At 45.9% G+C, this 20124-nt stretch overlaps 1 long non-coding RNA gene across 2 annotated transcripts in view; it reads right to left on the bottom strand.

Moving 5' to 3' along the window:
• The window catches only part of LOC114061773, a 229262-nt gene that overhangs the window by 51009 nt on the left and 158129 nt on the right, over positions 1-20124 (bottom strand). For both annotated transcript variants that reach the window (XR_003572209.1, XR_003572208.1), the window contains one exon: positions 19810-19927. This is a non-coding gene — a long non-coding RNA (uncharacterized LOC114061773). The remainder of the gene's footprint in view (positions 1-19809; positions 19928-20124) is intronic.

Raw genomic sequence — 20124 nt, 5'->3', positions numbered from 1 at the left:
GAACACGCAAATTCAAACCACAGATCCATCACAACACTTGCTTCCAGAGGCTCAGAGGAGTTGGGCAGCGACAAGGACACTTCACCACCTGTGTTATCACCCCTTTCACACACAGCTGGGCTGGTCAGCACAAAAACTCCCACTGGGAGATGGCAGCACGGGGAGCCCTAGGGTATGAAAGGCTGATGGGGATGGCAACAGAATGTCTATCAAAATATGGTCCAGCAGCTCAGACGTTTTAGCAGGTGAAAAAAAACCGCACCAAAAATGCTTTATTTCTACCAGAAACGCATCTCTATTGTAAAAAGTTCACACATTTCAGCTGCAGTCTCCCCTCAAAGCAAACAGGTATATTTTTCAGGGGGTAAGTCAGTCCCCTGCTGTCTCATTAAGTGCAATTCCCTTCCAGCAGCTTCGCTCCCCTGACACAGCGCACATCCTGCAGTGCCCAGCACACAAGGACCTCCAAGAACTACATTTCACGAGTGCCTGAGCAGATGCCTCCCCTCACCAGCCTGGAAGAGCCCCAGCCACAGCCACCATGCCTGGCTGGGGATCAGCCTCTGAAATCTGCCCAGAGAAAAGAGCAATGTGCTACAGCTCCTTGTAGTAACCAGGAATAACACACTTACTTTTTTTTTTTTTTTTTCTCTGTTCAGTGATTTCAGTGCAACTCAGGCTCCTAAATGCTTTTATGGATCCAGGCCAAAACATATTCAGTAATAGATACTGAAACAAATTATTTCATGTGCCAGTTCTGTAGGTTAATTCACATAAGTGAGAAAACAGTTCTGATTGAAGGGCGGAGTGATTTTTAAAAATTTGATTCATACAGAAGTGTTAACAGCCTTTTGCTTATACCCACAATTGCCGAACAGAATAGAATCAGTGAAAATGTTATTTCCAAGTTCTGTGGTGTAAATAAAACCTCCTCTCTCTGACTCACATAGTGAGTCATTTTTGTCTGTACATATTTATGCCGAGGGGGGGGATATAACTCCGAGCATTCTTCTCATGGAGAGCTCCTCGTGTCTCAGATTCTCTGTTGCTCTTGGGCTTTGTGGCCTCTTAAAACCTCTATCTCTAGTAATCTCCCTCTTGTTTACTGTAACCTCATCCCACTTGTTCAGCTTGCTGGCACAAGTTAAAAAAAAAAAAAAGACATGAAGTTGTATCACTTACAGAGTTGGTGCTTTATAGGGAATTGTATAGAAAATGATAAAATAAGCATGAAAAGGCTGCATTAGAGCAGCAACACCTCGGCAAATTTACACCTTGTACGTACAATAACTGTAGGGCATCGTCAATTATTTCAGCTGAAAATGTCTGAACATCTCCTTTTTAAGGACCTTTCTGCTCAGGTTTTACCAAACCGTCCTCATTTACGCTGGAAAGGCTGGCAAAGTGCAAAGGCAAAAAGGCTGCTGAGCCCTTGTGACAGAGGAAGGAATGGGAACTAAAGCCAGGCACATCCCCAGCACACTTCCATATGTGTTGTCTCTATTTTTAGCCTCCTGAGAGTCCTGAGAGACGAAGCGAGATGTGACACATTTCTGGGAAACAGGGGATGGGAGAAGGTGAGGCTGGAGCCCTCCCTGCTGCTGAGGCTCTGGGGGTGCCCCAGGCCGTGCCAGCCCCCCACAGTCCGGGCTCACGAGGTACCTGCTCGGCACGGCCCACGAGCTGAGAGGGTTTGGGGTAATCCATCGGAGCAGCTGAGTTGGTTTCAAGACAAAGAAGAGGAAAAGTCATTGCTTTGTGCACAACTCTGTTGTGGAGAGCTCTGGAGCCACATCCCGATGCTCTGCCCTCACTCACAGCACCGCCCTGTGCACCCTCCCAGCCCTCTGACAGGAGCGGCTGCTGCTCCTACTGCATACAAGATTCCCAGGTTTTTGTGCCTATCCCAAAATCCACGCCTAGAAGGAGCCAAAACTGGTTTTTGTGGAGGGCTCAAGACAATGCCCATCCCTACTGCACAGTGCTGTTCATCCTTAAAATATCCTGAATGCTAAATGAGACAAGAATCTAATGGGAGGGAAATCATCGTAGTCAGGTGCATATGAATAAACATATAACGCTACTACATGCAGGAGAGGGCCTGGAATAACAGGTTTAAAATAAAGTATTTTATATATATGTGTAAATATATATATCTATGCAACCCCCCCTATGTATATATACACAAAGAGACTTGATTTGTGGAGAGCACTTCCAAATCCAAGTTATCTAAGACAAAGAAGAGTGATGCTACTTCCTTAATTCTGGCAGGTTATGACAATCAAAAATTTTTTTTGCCTTCTGTTAAATAAATGGAGGTTTTAAGCAAATCAGCCTTATTTGCCAAACAAATCCTATCAACAGACGAAGATTTTTCTGTTCACTGGTCCTCTGTGAGGAAAAAGAATTAAACAGTAGGTATTGGAAGGGTACTGACACACACAATAGATGGGGAGGGCGTGTGAATACTACTGGTTTACTCCCCTTAGTAGCTGTATCTTTCCCCATGGCTTCCACGACAAAAGCAACACGTGCCAGCAGGGCAGAGCTCTTTACAACCCAACACAGTGGATCAATGACCAAGCAGCAGAGTATCTGTGACACGCACCAACAAAGCAGCTCGCAGGTGCCGTCCCGGAATTCCTGAAGTGCTCTCAGCAAGCCAGGTGCCCGCAGGAAGGAGGCAGTTTAGGTGTCAGTTATCTCCTTTACACCTGCTTGCAAATGCTGGGCCAGACCCTCACACCGAGCGCTCAGCCAATGGGGAGCTGATGTGCAGGAGTGACTAACTGATAATTAAAGAAAACCTTTAGGAATACCATAAAAAATATCTGGCACGGGATTCTCTCATCCACTTAGCAAAGGGCTGCTCCGCCACGCACTCATCATCCTGCTCTGCTAGTTTTCATAACAATTAAGATGGTGAATCCGTGTGAATCGGGGGTTCAGTTGCAATTTTCAGCGCCCTGCCTGGTGTTTTATTGTTGTCTGATGGCTCCTTCCCTAGTCTGCAGAGGGGATCACTCTATTACTGTGCTTTAGACGGCTCACAGGTTGGCCCTTGCCCCTCTCTTTCATGAAGTAAGTATAATTAGATGATAATGCCCTCCTTGTCAAAACTTACCGCTTATTTAAGCCTGCAGTAATAATTTCAATTTATTAAAGATTTATTCGGATAACACTATTATCACTGTTTATTCAAACGGACATTCTTTTTTCTTTTCCCCTTATTTTTTTTTTTTTTCAGGGGAACAAAAGACATAATTCCTGCAAACAGATGTAACAAACCTGTCAAGTTCTCAAATGGTTAAGTTGAGCATTTTACTTGGAAAGGCTGACAAATTTTCTTCACTTCAAAATATCATTAACACCAATAACACATTTGCCCAAGCCTATTTCTAAGTTGTAAAAAAAGATTGCTACAGATTAAGACCCTTGATATAATGCTATAAGCTCCTAACAATGGTATCTTTTATAGTGAAGAGCAACTGCAGACACAAATTGCCCCCTTTCCTGCACCTTTTTCACAAAAATCAATATTAAAGTAGTAGCTGCCTTAACTCTCCCATAGACTATATGAGAAAAAACCACAGCCACGCTTAGGACAGTTTAGGTCAATAAAGAATCAATACTGTGGTTGAATCTGCAGAAAGATAAAAGACTTGGAACTCACTACAGTGTGCCCTATTGTTTCTCTCTATTTTGAAAAGGAGCTGAAGTGCTCACTTTTTTTTTTTTTTAAGGCAGCAATGAATTTAGTGTTTGTGGAGAGCCAGGGAGGTCACTGGGGGCTGCCTGTGGCTTCAGTGTCTGCAGACGAGGGGTCTGATGTCGTTCACCCACACCTCCCATTCGGTTCCAGGGGAGCCCAGGGAGCAGCAGGAATGCAGCCCCGGGCGGGCTGGAAACCAAACCAAACCACTGCAACACCTTCCCATCAAGCCCAACTCATTTATTAACTATGGAGAGGCTACCCACAGCAAACCCAGGCTGGAAGGGCTCTTATCATGATTTCTGGCTCCCTGTCCATTAGGAAGAAGCGAGCTCGCTGGTTTTGAGCAGGGAAAAGCTCTGGGATGGATGTGGCAATTGCCAGACAGGCAGATCCTGCTCACAGCTCACCCTCCACATTTCACAACAAATCTGAAGCAAAGATTCGAGCAAATTTGAATCCCTTGTGAAAAAAAACACAGGTTCAGAAGCAAATAAATATCTCAACACACACACACACACACACACATACCCTTACACGTGGTTTGGATTTGTGTCCCTCTGCTTTATCCCTTTCAGTGCTCTGTGCCTCCTTTATAAGCCTGAGAACTGCAACCATATACCTGTCTGGAGAGTAACTGAACATGAAAAAATATTGGTTTGTGTGGACTGGAGAGTTCAGATAAAAACAATTTATGAGCCCAAATCTTCCAAATTCTTTACCTGAAGATGCACTTTGTTATCCTACAAGGGGGCAGCTTCTAGCATTTCTCAGCTCCCAGCAATAGCTCCTGCTTGCAAAAGCTCAGAGAAAATCTAGATAAAGCTGGAACTACAGCTCTTCACAAAAATGGGTAAGGAAGTGGGCAGCAACAGAAAGGACAGCCACAGTTTTAAGTGCATTTGGCTGTTGGAAGAAATGGCTGTGCTCTGGAAATGTTGGGGCTCTCAAGTTCACAGGGAACACGCACTCCCCCCCCACCCCGATCTATATTTTAATTACAATTTTAAAAAGCAAATGTGTGTTTTCAACATTTCAGACCCAAATGTTCCTGCCTCTAAGATGCACTAAAGAACAGTTAACAGCAACCCAAGTAATTTACATAAAGGGCAGCTGTAATTCTTCTATTCACCATTAACAGGATTTTCTGGGCTAAATAATAAGTGATTATTAATAATAATTAATGCTAGTATTAATATTAGCATGGCAAAATTCTCTTTTATTATATTGTCTGGCTCCTTTTCTACAGCACAACACCATCCTGATCCCCTCTGCCACTGCAAATACTGGAGACATGGAAATGGGTGGCAGTGAATGCACAACCACCTTGGGACACTGATGAGTTTCTGAGGTGCTCCCAGTTTGGAGAAGCACTTCACACCATACAGAAGATTGAACACATCCACTCTTTGCTCTAAACACAGCACAGTGACAGGGAAAGAGACACGTAAACAAATAAACAAGCAGAGTCCTTGGGGTAGAAATCTCCCTGCACATTATGGATGTCCAACAGGACATTCGGCTGACCTTGCCTTGAACATCCACCACTGGAGTCGTCAGAAACAAGAGCAAAATTTCTTAAGTTCAACCATTTCACCTCCAAGCCTCAGACTTTTCTTGTTTTCTATTCAAAATATGCTCTTCCTACGTATTCTGGGCCTAAACAATCCCTTCTTTTACTACTGTGCCATCTCATTCCCACACTGTCCTCCCACCCAAAGCTGCTGCTCATCTCTCTCCCCAGGCCCTGGCTACAATTTTCACCTTCACCGACCATTTTCTCAGCCCCTTCTTCAGGTTCTACACTAAGCTTCTCAGACCTGTCCAAATTTGGGGTTAGCCTCTGGCAGAGCATTCCCTTTGGATGGCTCTTGCTGCCTGACACTCCTCCGGAGAGGTCTGACAACATCTGTGTCCCAGAAAGGTTCGGAAAGGGAGGTGAGCCGGGAGGTTTAGTACAGCTTGTCGGGTGGATTGCAGCTTCACAGAGGGCTTCAAACAAATCAGGTTTTGTGATGGGAGGCAGGGGAAGGGAAGCGAAGTGTGCTGACCTCTTTTAAGCCTGCAAAGAGCTGACGTGGGTTAAGATTTTAGGACCCTCCAGTTGGTTGTTACCCCTGCTCTGCTGGCACCTTAAACGGCCGGTGCGAGCAGCGAGCTGGCTTTTGTGCTGAAGCAGCTCTCAGACGCTCACCCAGCTGGGTTACTGCTCCACTTTGCTCCCAACAAGGCACGTGGCCCAATTATGGCTCAGGTTAGTTTTTGGGTCGAGGTATGGCTTCGGTTCCGTAAAGGCTCTCACTTTCCTAAACTTGGCACCAACTCATTGCACCACAAACACACCAGACAAACCACAGTGCTGTTCATTTTAGCCTTCCAGCGTGGGTCAGGCTGCAGGCTCTGAGCAATCTTCCCCCTCAGTTACTCTGTCCCCAGGACTAATCCTGCTCTCACTGACTTCAGCAGCACAGGGTCAAGCACAGTATCATTATCTTCTGGTCTGATTTATGCTAAATTGTGAAATCAGGGCTTTGAGTTAAACAGTGTGCAAACATCAAGAACTTAACAGTTAATTTTTCCCGCATCTCCAACAAGATCTCTTACACTTCCCCTTTTCAATTAACACCACCTTTCCGAGTCAGTTCCTGAGATGCATCTCTATGTGCCTGAGTGCTGGTGCACAGGGCACGCCTAAAGTCTGATCCCTATTATAGCCTGGAAGACGAAAATAATTGTAGACTTCACTTGATTTTTTTGTGAAAGGCAGAAACAACAAAAATTAATCTTTACACAAACAACCCAAGGGAGCGTTCAGTGGGACTTTTCAATCTATTCATGATCTGTAATTCCCAGCCCCCAAAGTTTCCATGTTACAGCTTAATATCTAGGGACTCCATATGTTGAGGGAACACAGCAGAACCAAAATGAGCTGAAAAAAGAATGCATTAGATTCAAACATGGGATAAAACAGTACCCAAGGAGCTCTTGTTTCATTTTCTCTACCTGGAACCATGGGACAGTGCAGCCATCTCAGCCTCATTCAAGTGTAACATTTCTTTTGAATATGACAGTGGTGGTGACCTTGTCATTAACTGATGCTGCCAGCAACACTTCAGCTTTCATAATTCACTTAATTTTCAAGCCAGTGGTTACTGAACCCCCCCATATAACTTCCAGTACAATTAAACTGTATTAAAAAATAATAATAATAAAAAACCAGCCCGCCTTCTGATCAAATACCAGTCAATGTTTGACTTGAACTGACTAAAGCAAGGAAGTTCTCAGTTAGGGTTTAAGCAGTATCCTGAACTTCTCGTTGTCGTGCCTGGCATCCAGGCACGCACACAACAGCCCCTGATATTCAGTAGCTTCTTGCTCTGGGTGAGGAATACATGGAAAATTCCCAGCTGCAGTGCTAAGGAGACAGGGCTGAGTCCTCCGCTGCACCTGTGTGACGTGTGCCTGGAGAGCTGGGCAAAGCCGTGGTAATTCCCTCCTGTATTCCCACCCTCAATCCATGAGGCAGTGAGGCCTGACATGCCCTGTGTGCAGGCTCTGGGTTAGAACCAGCCTGCTCCCAGGTGACCCCAGGACTGCTGGTGCCACGGCACTGCAGGGGCAGAGGAACTCCAGCGCCACGAGCCAATTTTTCTGCGCCGACAGAACCTCCTCGGAGACCAACACACTCCTCGGATTTGCTCTTCTGCAAGGGCACAAACAAGACACACTTCTGGGAGCAAAGTGTGCTTCCAGGATTTTTACAGACACCAAGGTGGTAGGCAGTCAAATGGACGTGCCCAACCATCCCCATGCTGTGAGCACAAAAGTGAGGCAGGGAACACATTTCCTATGTCTTTGAAAAACTGATCCTAATCTCCTTTTTTTTTTTTTCATATGAATCCTGTGCTAAGCACACTTAAGATCCTTTCTTTCTTTTTGTTTCCCCCCCCCCTCTGTTATTGGCAACAACCACCAGAAACCCGAGAACGTTGCTAATTTCCGGGTGGATTTGCCCTCTCCTGCTTGGCAAGACGAGTCATTTTTGCCTTCCATTTTGTGCCCCCCGGCATCACCAGCCCTCTGCACGTGTGCACCTGGTGCTCTTTGCAAGGCAGAAGTTCCCCTTGCTGCCCTTCCTTCATGGCCTCCTCCAGTACCATCACTGGAAGGAGGAACAGCAGCTTTACTGATGCTCTGCCACGCTGCAGGTCACAGGTGTCCCTCTCCTCTCACCTTGCCCTGCACTGAAAGCCTTCCAATCAAAGCCAGGCTTCTGTCATTCCACCTCCTCCCCTTCTTGAGAAATATCCCCCAAAAAAGAAGCTTGCCTGAGGAAAATCTGAGTGCCTACAAATCCAGCCCCCTGAAATTAATGTTACATACATTCCCTTCCTGTCTTCTGCCTGAAATCCTGCAGCCCCTACAGCTGCATCCAACCCCTCAGAAAGGACTCCAGACAGTTATAACCCAAGATCTAAATTTTCGCAGTGGCTCTGCTTGCCGTGTTTCAGCTCCAAGACAGGTTTTTGGGGCCAGGCAACACGTGACCCCTGGAACAAAAGGTCTGCAAGGTAACACAGCCCCACCTGTAATTACACTGCTGGTAGCAGATGCACCTCAGCAACACACGCAAGGCAGAAATTGGAGAGCATGGAGTTGGGTTCAATCTAGAAGATGTGAGCGTTTCAATTAACACAATCCTGCATGATTCAAGAAAAATATTCAGGAGCAGTATTTATTTAGCCTGCAGCCAAAGTCCATTACTGAGAATTATTCTTAATTAGAGTTGTGCGAGGTTGGGAATATCCACTCCTAGCATGATTCTTTCACCTACCAGAAGAACTACCGAGCTTGCTGAGCCTCTGGCATTTCTAGGCTGGCTAGAAAAATAGCCAGATGATAAAAGTATTACTTTAAACAACATAATCTAACCAGCAACACATAGAAACAATATTTGTTTTGCTCATCCTTTTAATCTGACATCCAGCATCACCAAAGAAGCTCTGCCTAAAATACTGCCCAAAAAAACCCACGTAAGAACAAGGTTTACCAAACACTGAGCCACTCTAAAACAAATGTATGCTTTGTCTCAGGTTCTCCTGTCATTAACTGATAATTTCTCTCCCTTGGATAAACACAACCCAGGCCATTCCCTTTCCAGTGGCAGCTCCAAGTCAGGAATGGATTCAACCCTCAGTGAAATTCTGGGCAGGGTGAGAGGGTACGTGGCCCCACCAGCAATGTCAGACAGGTACAGTGAACAGAACTGGACAGGAGTGCCCAGCTGGGAAGAAGAACAACACTGGAGCAAAAGTCAGCCTTCGTTAATGACACAGTGCAAGAGGCTCAGGAGAGGGTTTGAAGGATTCCCCCAAACAAACTGTTCCCAAACACACCCTGTAAAACTTGGCTCCACCTTCAAGGTGAACCCTCCTCAGGGAGTGGGTCTTGTTACTCCTTGAGAAAATGGCTGTAAAACTGCTCTCACCGAGTGCAGGAGGCTTGGGGGGTCTGCAGGCACCCCACAGAGCTGGGGTGGGCTCCTGACCTGTGACTGGAACTCCCAGCACCCCAAAAGAGGGGATATCACGGTGCTGGTTCGACCAGCTTTTCAGCAGTTATGATGTCAAGCCCGTGTCCAAAATAAGCCTTCAGACACAGCAAGGAGGGATGGAGTAAACAGAGATTAAACACCAGCCCATTATCTGCATTACCAAGAAAACACAATTAGTAGAGGACAAGACCAAAAGGTTTTGAATTTGGTTCAGATGAGCTCAGGAAATACCAGTATTTAATCTCCCTGCTTCCAGTGGCAAAACCAGTGGCAGAACCTCACAGGGGATAGCAAGCCAGAAAGAAAAAAAAACATGGACAGGAAACAAAGCAAAAGACTGGAGCTAAAAAACTTAAACTCCTAAGAACAGGCTCAGTTTAAGCCTAATGGGAGCTTGAGTCATTTCATCTGTTCCTAATTGCTTTGCTCACTCCTGGTGAGAGCTGAGAGCCATTGTCATGTTAAAGGATGGAAACAGGCCAAAAATTCAAAAGCTACTGACTACATCATTAGCAGAAGAGGATGAAGCAGTTGAAAGCCAAACCACAATTCACCTTTTTGCACCCACTCACCCACCCCAATCCAGCTTACAGATACACAGTCACAGTCCAGATGTGTAAGTTTGGGAGTGGATGCAAACTCTCTTTTGATTTCCCAGGGTTTTGGACAAGTGATGTATGAAAAGGGCATATCAGTCACCTAAGATATCACCAGAAGACCCTGCAAGAAGCTGCACAGTTCCAAGGGACTGGGGAAATGCAGAAGGTACAAGCACCCTGCAGCACAAGACCAAATGATACTCACGTGAATGATTGTTTCAAACTATAGACTGGAACCCTGGAGAAAATTTAAGGGGCAATAAGACTTTAAAGCGAGGTAGAGGCAGGAGCCTTGAGCCTTATTAAACAAAACCAATCAGAGTATCCACATTTTTGTAGTCCTACTGTGAAGTTCCAATAAACCTTTCCCAAAAAAAACTCCGTAACACTCCTTGCCCAGCTTCATGGAAAATGAGAAGCGATTCCAGAGGTTGGCTGACTATTTAATACCTCTTGTAGTAGTTAAAAAGGCCACTTTCTTCTTCTCTCTCACACTCTTTTTTTAACTTTTACTGCAAAACCATTAAAGAAAGAACTAGTTCTAGTAATAAAAGGTAGATATATTCCCACTGGGAGAAGGAGAATGGTGGTTCCTGTGTACCCTTAGCACTCTTGGCAGGGGTACTTATAAAGAAGGCGAAGGTCGCAGGAAAGAGAACAGAGTATTTTCTGTTCAGCGGAAAATGGAAACTTCCAAATGTGCAAAGGAATTTCAGCAAGTTTTATTTCCTTCTTTTACAGCCCTGACATCATATTTCTCCACAGTGACATCATGGCTTTAAAGCAACAGCTTCCAACGACACTGGTGCATCAGAAGCCTTACAAAGCCACTGCTTTCGGTGTTTCTGGTTTTCTGAGGTGCTGATGAAGTCTCGGCCTGAGCAGATTTTCAGCTTCTCTGTGTTTATACACTCCCCTTCAAATCCTGTGAAGAACACCTTGCTAAAGTGCCCAGGGCTGGGAGAGTACCTTTGATGGAGGGAAGTTAGATATGAAACAGTAAAAAAGGCACAGTTGGGTTCACCCAGGAAGACTTTGTTTTTCCTCTGCTCCCTGTTTCCTCAGCCATTCACGCCCAGAAGGAATTCCTGCCGGGACTGCTCCCCCAGGGAAGCTGCCTACAACTCTCCTCTCATTACACTTTCAGGATAACATGTTTTTCTGAACTGCATTGTCAAACTTCAAGGCAGCTCAACAGTGATTCGGTGTGAGCCTTGATTGTGACTAGATTTCCCCTGCTGAAAGGGAGAGCAGGACTTGGCCTGCTTCTGTTTCTAAGAGATCTTTTTAGAGATGGAAATTCGCTGGTCTCCGCTGCTTGCTAATAAACAGATGCAATTGCCATTTCCCAGTTTTAGAGGGAGGGAGCTGGAGCCAGGAGAGAGCTTCAAAGAGCCTGAATTACCTCTCTCACCTGTAGGGATGTGATTATGTCTGGCAGAGCGCTCTGGGGAAGCAGCTTTCACCAGAGCCGTCAGCAGACCCGGAGAGCTCGGAGCCGTCTTTTCCCTAAACTCCCGTGCCCTTCCTGAACCGGAGCGTTTACTGTACATGCAAGAGATAAAGCTGCACAATTTACAGTACGGAGGTCACACACCAGTGAGAGGCTGGAAATGTTTTCTGCAGCTTCTCTCCACACACCCTCTGAGCGGACACCCCCTGCCCACGCACCCCAAAAATACACAGAATGACGGCAATGCCCTGTGATCAGCCTGCACCAAACTCCTGAGGACTTGGTGCTCCACATGCTCTGGCAGTCGGCACCACTGCTCTCCTGGAGGGCTCTTTTGTCACTGAGATTCACGGCGGAGCAGCAAGAGAGGGAAAACGCGGAGCCTCCCTTTTAAAAGTCTCTGTGTCTCCAACAGGTAACAGCTGTTACTGTTTTAATACGATCTCAGGGCTCATACAGATGTGACATCACACAGAACTAAGGCTTGGCCATCGGTTTTACTGCCAATATACCTTAAACTGTAGGGATCTTGTTACAAATTTGTGTGTTGCATGTGTGTCAGAACAAAACCCGCAACTGGAAACCGCCGTGCAGTTTCATCCCTTTGTAGCAACTTCATGAGCCATAAATTGGTCCCGTTTCAGAATTAAAACCTGTATTAATTTTAATCTGAATAGCAGTGAGTGAGTTCACCGCTATCAGAATTTGTTACACATCCAAACAAACAAAAAAGTTTCAAAATTTGACTGGTAAGCCAAGCAAGAGGAGGTGGGGATGGTTTGTATTCTAATTTCAAGCTGCAGGGCTCCCAGGTGTATTGTATAGGATTTCCTGTAATTTACAGGCAAAATAAGCAGTCTACAGGAAAATGTTTGCCACACCGTACATGTGTATTAATTACACAGCGGGACACAATGATTTCTTTGTGATAGGAAGGGATGTGATCTACAGGCAAACTATTAAACCGATGTGGAAACGCAGACATTCTCCTGCCTTTAAAAAGGGGCTGCTGGATTCGGGGAAACAAAGCTGGAGAGCGTCTCGTCACACTTTGTATCCCCAGCCCTGTGAGTGGAGAGCAGCACAATGTGCCAGGCTCGGGGGGTGCCCGGGAAAGGGAGATGTCTCCTCACAAAACAGGCTGCGGGAATCTCGCTGTCCCGGCCGTCCTGCGGGAGCTACTTCTGAAGTGAGCTCCTCCCAGAGAAAGAGCTGCCCCCTCCAGTGAGAAAGGAGGGCTTTTAAGATTCCAGGTGTGCATTGTTCAGCCTCTCCCCGAGCTCTGTATAAGAACACAATTGAATCCTTACCAGGTTCATCACATGGGTATCATTCCCTCACCTACCACTGAGCACCGAGAAAGCGCCGCTTTTCATTACCGCGGGTTAGTGCGATACGGGACTAGCTGGAGAGAGACAACACGGCACATCACAACCTCGCTCGGAAAAAGGATGAGGGAATTTCTTTTTAGATATGCAATCAAGGCCTGGGACATAAAGGGATATGAGAGGAATAAATAAAATATTCACACTGCTTTTCTCGACACCAAATTTCGGGGAACTGCACAGGCTCATTCTCGCTGTGAGATGAGCAATTCTCGTTACACTTGTTCAGATGCAATTTTGAAGCAGAACTTGACTTTTTTTTTTTTTTTTTTTTTTTTTTTTTTTTTTTTTTTTTTGACTGGTGGGAAGCAGAAATCTCACCCGCCACACGCCTCTCCCCAAAGAGCTGGGTTTGACTACATATGGTTGGCACTCAGGAGGGAGAAGCTCGGAAAGGCAGTTTTGTTCGACTGAGGCATTCCTTAAAACATAAAAGCCCTCAAAGCAAAACTTCTGCCCCTGTTATTTGAACAGCAAGGCCTGGGATAGGGCCTGAGGACCAGATTACCCCAAAGCTTATCTGCAGATAGATGTAGGCATTTAATGATGCCCAGTTTTAGCACGTGCATTCAGAAGGAATATTTTAATCACACTCCAGATTTGTGTTTCACTTTAAATTAGTTTTCTTTCCTTAGCTGAGAGGGAGCAGCACCACAGCTCTGTGGAAGGACATTAGGACAAGGCTGAAGAAAGGCACTCAATCCTGCCTTTGGGAAAGGTTTCATGCCTCTTTATCAACCAAGGAAACAAAAGGCAAAGCCAAAAGAGAAGGGGAATACACTCACAGGCCAAACAGCCAGACTGCCCAAAGAATCTGTATTTCAGAATGCTGTAAGGCCATTAGCCATGGGAGAAAACACTCATGGTAAAATCTACACATCTCCAGGAGATATCACAGTCCTGACAAGCAGAAGGTTCTGGGTTCAGTACTGCAGCCACTGGGAGATGTTTTACAGCACAGGGGCAGAGCGTAGCCAGCCATCCCCATGGAAGGAGGCAGCAGGAGGAGTTAGCAGGTCCCTGTGAAGACCCAGGGTGGCAGTGGCAGCAGCACCCACAAGAGTCCCCGGCCCCCCTTCCTCTTCAAGGCAAGAAGGAAAGGAAAAAATACTGCCGAAAATTTCTAGACAAAATGGAGTTTAATTTCTTGGAGGTGTTCTGTTGACAAGAAAATAGAAAGCATGTGCCTCTGCTTCTCTTATTGTACTTCTAAGTAATGAAAGTATTTAAGGAGGTACAATTATGGACTTGGCAAGCACCTGAGGCTCTTGGAACTGCTTTTTCACACTGAATAAACACTGCAGTTAATCTGTTTATGTTACACTGCACTGGGAAACTATCTCCAAGAAAAGGCTGCAAGTATATATTTTCCACTCCTTTCCTCTGTTTTTAATGTTAAATTAATAACTTGTTTAAAGGAGCTGATTTTCTCTCAGGACATGGTAGAGGTGGAGTGCAGGGCAGTTTGAATGTGGACAGTGTAATTCATCAGAACAGACTGGAGTTACCCTTTAGTACATGAGACAGCAGAGCTGAGCTGTACCTACCCCAATGTGCAATGTGGCCTCAATATTCGTGTTAAAGAACAAGCAAACGTGTCCTTTATTTATGCTCTGAACTACAACTACAAGCAAACCTAGAGAAGATTACACAAACAGTACAAGTTAGCCAAGGGATGCTGAGCCTTGAAAGGGAATCGCTGCGTCCTGCCCTGCTGCCCTCAGATCCTGGAACAGAGTGGCCAAGACTGTGAAAACACTAGGCTAGAAGTTTTTTCTTCTGAACTCCATAAAGTTGCACGCTTCATCTTTTTTCTCCCATTTTAGGCTCAAATCCTCTGGTTTAATTTGAGTATATAAAGTACCAAAGCAGAAGTCGGTAAGAGCCCTTTTACTGACTTCACTTGGCGCTGTGTCGGGAGCGGTGTTTTTAAAATCAGAGCAGCGCGGGGAGGTAAAAGCGGTGCAGCCGTGAGGTGAAAGGAAAAGTGCGTGTGTGCTTAAAACACTGAAGAAATTGTTCTGAGAACAATTCATCTTTCTGAAAATATGAACCCTGTGATGCTGCCAAGGTCAGGGAGAGCTGTGATAATTTAGCGCCTAAGTGCTACTCATCCAGCACAATGCCACATTATTTAATTTTGTAACACATTCATACGACTGCCTGACAACAGCCATGGACGGGAACACTACCTGTGGGCTCGGGTCAAGGCGAGGCAGTTTAACGTTAAAACAAAGGAGCTAATTGGATTCCTGCTCAAGTTCCAGCTTTTTAGGGGATCACAGTTACTTTTCGTCTCTCGCTGCCTCGGTCGGCTCGCCGGGAAAGGAGGACCAAGGTGTGACTGGAGGAAAAACGCAGTGCATATGCCTGGACTATTTGGTCATTCTTCCTAATTTCTCCATCCTTTCTTTTCTTTTTTTTTTTGTTTGCCATCCTGGTTTGTGAATTCCAGCCCGTTTCCCTCGGAGAGCAGAAATGCAGCTCGCCTTGTGGAACAGGAAGGACTGAATTAAAAAGGAGAAGCCATCTTCAGCTGTAAAAATTACACGCCTTGCTAATGCCAAAATTAATAAGACAGAGATATTTGGGGCTTACACTTCATTCTTACAGCTGGCAGTGCACAGAATATTTTACAAATAAGACTACATCCCCTACCCCAAACCTTCTAGAGACAAGTAAGTGCCATCCCCTTTCCCCAGAAGAGAAGTATAAACACGGAGCAGAAATATGAGCAGTACAAGGAGACTGAAGAAATTCAAGGCTGAAAAAAACGAAACCCCAGAATTTTTGCCTCCTTGTTTCTAAACTCATAAAAAATACTTTCTCTCTGTCTCACAAAAAAAAAAAAAAGGATTAAATAATTTAATTAAAGACATAACCTTGTTTTATATTAAATTGCCTGCAAAGCTCTCTTCTGTTTGCAGAGGAGCTGAGAGTCACCCTCTGCAACGGCTGTTGTGTAGTGTGACTTTCAAAATAATATCCTTTCAGTGCACAGAAGGAGAGAGCAAAAGATGTATGTCCTCTGGCTCAACGTGGATGGGTGTCTCCAAGGAGCTCAGACAGATGATCAGACCACAGACTGTCAAAGGCACGGAGTGGGGATGGAAGGAGGGAGAACAGTCCCAGCTCAAGATCAGAACAGGCTCAACTGCCACCAAACTTCCAGGAGGAAGCCCCACTCTTTGCACCACCCCCAGGAAACTCGAGTTTGGAGCTGCAGCCTTTCCCTTTGCAGGTCCTCCCTCCCCTTCCCTAATCCCCTCGCACACAGGGCTGCCCACAATTCCCTGAGCAGCAAACGCCTCAGTTTTGGTTTTGGGCAGGACCACTGCAGGGTTCATCCCTGCGTGCACAAAGTGATAAACAGGCAGATCCAGTCCCTGCAGGCTGAACTCCAGTTCCCTCCGCAGATGTATTTTTGTTATAAGCCGAGGCTCGCTGTTGTGCCGTGTAAAAAAAAATGTAGTCACTCAAAGAAGTGGTTTTAAGTTCAAAGATAATGCCATGTTCACTTGGAATATAAGCATGAGCAGCACACTCACAGATACACTCTCTGTCCCCCTACATCCCTATCTCAGCTGTAGGCAGGGTGGTAATATATAAAGAGCGAGCAGGTGGGATTTTTTTTAGGTGGGGAAGAAAAAGGCTTATGGCTCAGAAGCTGAGTTCACTGCCTATCCCACATTTTGGAAAGGACACAAAAATGCCTCATGAATTGAGCAGGCAAGCTGCAAAGTAAAAAGAAACAATAGTATGCAGAGAAATGCAGGAAATCCGCTGATTAAAATGTAGGATTTTGTTTCAATAGAGTTTGGCCAGAGTCTCCATTTCTTCTGCCACCAGTGTGAAGGGGCCACTGGACTTAAAATGTGAAAAAGCCATTTATCCACTTACATTTGGTGTCTTGCAAGGTCTGAGTCCTGAAGGAGCTCAGAAATAAGGAGTTTTCAGGTTGGCACCCACCTAAATAGCCCTGCTCGCTCTATGTAAATGGCCTCAGTGCCACGCTGAAGGTATTTGCTCTGTGCTGGTAACCAACACCATTCCCAGGAGCAGGGCTTGGGCTCTCATCTCCCTGTGCACTCAGAGGAGAGGGATAAGCCCCCTAAGTGGGATGAGGGAGCGGCTGGAGGACTAAAGGGATGATTCCACACACACTTTCTGTGAGCAGGCAGCCCCAGTCAGGACTTCAGCCTCCGATCCATTCCCTGCCTACTGTGTTTTAATAAAATGCTCGGGAAAAAAAACCACTTTGCAAGTCATCTCCTGCACATCAGCAGTGCCAGACAATTAATCAGGGATTCCTGTGCCACGTCATAAATTACGGCACCTCCTGTCACTGACACTTGAGACACAGGGTGTGAAAACCCGTCTACAGCGATACCCTTTAACTCGGGCAGAACCCCTTGGGGTGTGTTTGTGACCACCACTCCTGGCAGCCCACAGGGTCTGATCCTGATCCCACTGCTCTGGCCGTGGATACTACAGAGATGTTTTGCTGTGATAAATGGTTACGTACATGACATCAAAATGGAGCCTTCAGCTGACTGTTTACAGTAACACAGGACAATGCTCTCCCCACTAGTTATTCCATCATCACCAACTAACTGGAAGACCTGGAGAAGTCCCTCCATGTGTCATCAGATGACTTCAAAATGGGAGAGGGCTGCAGCACACCAAAATCTTCCCCACAACCTCTCTCTCTCTCTCAAGCAGGAACTCAAGTCCAGGCAGTAACTCCCCCATGAGATGCGCAGTGATGAAATTTCCCCAAGTTAAACAATTATGTTTAGAAACACAAACACACGCAGAGAGACCTCCCACTAACTCAACAGATTCTTTTGAAAGTTGGCACTGTCAAAACAAACACAGTCGCCTGTAGCACCCTTCCACTGCTCCTGCTGACAGCGCTAGTGAGGAGGAGGAGGTGCTGAGCACTTTGTTATTATGAGGAGGAGGATAGTGTTGGGAAAGGTGTTGAGTTTGACACGCAAGTATCAAGAGCAGGAAAGCGAAAGTCAAGGAAATCAGCCTTGTGCCACCTAAAATTGCTCTGGCACTAAACCTACCAAAAAAAAAAAAAAATTAAAAAAAAATCAATGACTCTGCTTTCACAGGAGTTTTCACATCAACCTGAGGGAGCGTGAAGCCCGAGCTGCACCAGATGGAAAGGCACTGGAAGTAGGGAGTGAGACAGGAGCAATGCTGGTATCTATCAGCCACATCAAACACAGAATTCACAAACAGCAATTAGGGCTATTCACTCATCTCTCCCTGCCTTTTACTTCTTCTGTACCAGCCAGGAGGGAAAGACAGCGCAGAGGGAAAAGCAAATTGTTATAAACATATCTGCAGGTAGTAAAAGGATTGTTTATACTCTTAGGTATTTCTGCCTGTTATCTGAGTAAAAAATTTGGTAATACAGCAACCTGAATTTTAGGTGGGAAGTTATTTTTCCTTGGTTCCACCTTTTCAAACTCATTTAATCACAGCAGCTTGTCTTCCTTTGCCCTCCCTCACAAAAACACCCCTCCCCACGCCGCATTTAAAACCTTCTCACAAAGAAAACCGAAGGAAAATAATTTTTGTGCAACTTATCCATCTTTCAAAGCAGCTTCTGGCAGAAGGGAGCCGAGAGTGATGAGTCCGTAGAATAATAAATAATAACAATATTGAGCAGTTTTGCAGAGCAAATGTACATTGAAAAACTTTTCCTCTTGAGTGCCTGACATTATTAATTTGTTCTCCAAACACACCGGTGAGGGGAGTCAGCCCATTTTTACAGACAGGGAAAGCGAGCACATAGATTTCAATAATTGTTTAAGACACAGAGGAGTCAGCTCCAGAAACTGGGCAAACAGCTCACAGGAGATCACAGCCCCATATCCATGGCAACATTTGGGCAGAGCCCTGCCACCACAGTAATTGCTACCGGCAAGTGACACATGCTTGGGGTTTTTGACACCCGTGAATAATATCCTCCCTGAACTGCCCTTCCCTGTGCTCCTCCAGGAGGACGTCCCAGGCCGTAAGGAGCAGCACAGGCTGCACAGAAGTTCCTGTAATTATTGATGGCACAAGTATTTCTAACCCCTTCCCAGCTTCTGCCTAAAAGGGTTCAAACTCACACTAATCTACTGCCGAAGTCATATGTGACATCCAAACAACCCATTCTGAGCTGCACGGGGGCTCACCTGGGACAGCCTTTCCCAGCAGTCCCGTGGAACAGCAGCATTTTTATTTTGCACCACGAGGGCTGTGTTTTCAGCCCCATTACTGCACAGCAGAGCTTTCAGATGAATTGAGGGGAGGGGGAGAAGACCTGAGCTGACTTGCTGTATCCACATGAAATGGGCTGTGGATGACCTTGTGTCCAACCTTCTAACATCTAAGACAAAAGCATGGAAAAGCTGAACAAAGGAAAGCAGGAAAGCTCACTGAACGGGGGGGATTATGGTGGGGGGTGGGGTGGTGTTTTGTTCGTTTGCATAGAGATACAAATTGAGGTTGAGAAGAAGATAATTAGTTTTTAAGTCTTTTCCTGTGTTACAATACTTGTAGCAGAGTCACAAAAGTAACAAGAATTTCCAGGACCAGCACAGCACCAATAACGGGTCAAAATCTTGTTTGCCGTATTCACGCTAACGAGGGCTCAAAAATAAGTGGATGTGGGGATTCCTGTGTGGACAAACATCACTGCCCCAGGTTCCCCTGATAATGGCTTGTGGATGACAACCCACCTTCATCCTCCCTTCTCATGAGCCAGATTATGATGCCAAGCAAGGCAGGCAGAGGGACAGCTCTTGTGTGTCACCCACCCCCTACTTGCCCTGGGCAGTGCCTGGCACTGGCACACCACTATGATATGCACATGCTGATGCACCAGGGCTGCTGCTTTTGCTTTTTAGAGCTATTGATTTCCTGCCCTTTCTTGTAAAGCATTCCGTGAACTGGAAGCAGTTAAAGGTTAACGGCAAAGATTTCATTAAAAGGAATATTTTAGAATTGTTTAAAGATTCTAAATCATTAGCAGTTAAACGCCTACACCCAAGAACTGCTCTGAAATCTGTGTCTTTAGGCAATGAAGTTCCAAGAGGTACCTGTCAGCAGGAGCACTCCTGACTCTGCTCGCTCTGCTCCAGCTCGGCCCCCGCAGGCAGCTCCCAGATCCCGGCAGCAGTGCTGGTTGTCACCAGGAACCCTCCACTTGGGATCTCACTAGGAGGAAGAAGAAGAAGAAATAAATGGGTTTTATCAGTTGGCAGAGCCTTGAAGTGATCAAAGTTTGGCATTTTGGCGAAAATGAGAAGTCCGAAGGAGATGCTGGGAGAAGGGGACAACAGGCCTCTACTGGCACGGCCACCCCTGGCATTGTGTGACCCAGCAAGGGCAGGGAGATGAGAGTCCAACCCTGC

This window comes from Empidonax traillii, unplaced genomic scaffold, assembly GCF_003031625.1.
Source record: "Empidonax traillii isolate 1590-97213 ecotype Southwest subspecies unplaced genomic scaffold, ASM303162v1 scaffold357:size1057043, whole genome shotgun sequence".
NCBI classification, from domain to species: Eukaryota; Metazoa; Chordata; class Aves; order Passeriformes; family Tyrannidae; genus Empidonax; species Empidonax traillii.
The sequence above is the reverse complement of the archived record's forward strand: the minus strand, read 5'-3'. Positions and strand labels throughout refer to the sequence as shown.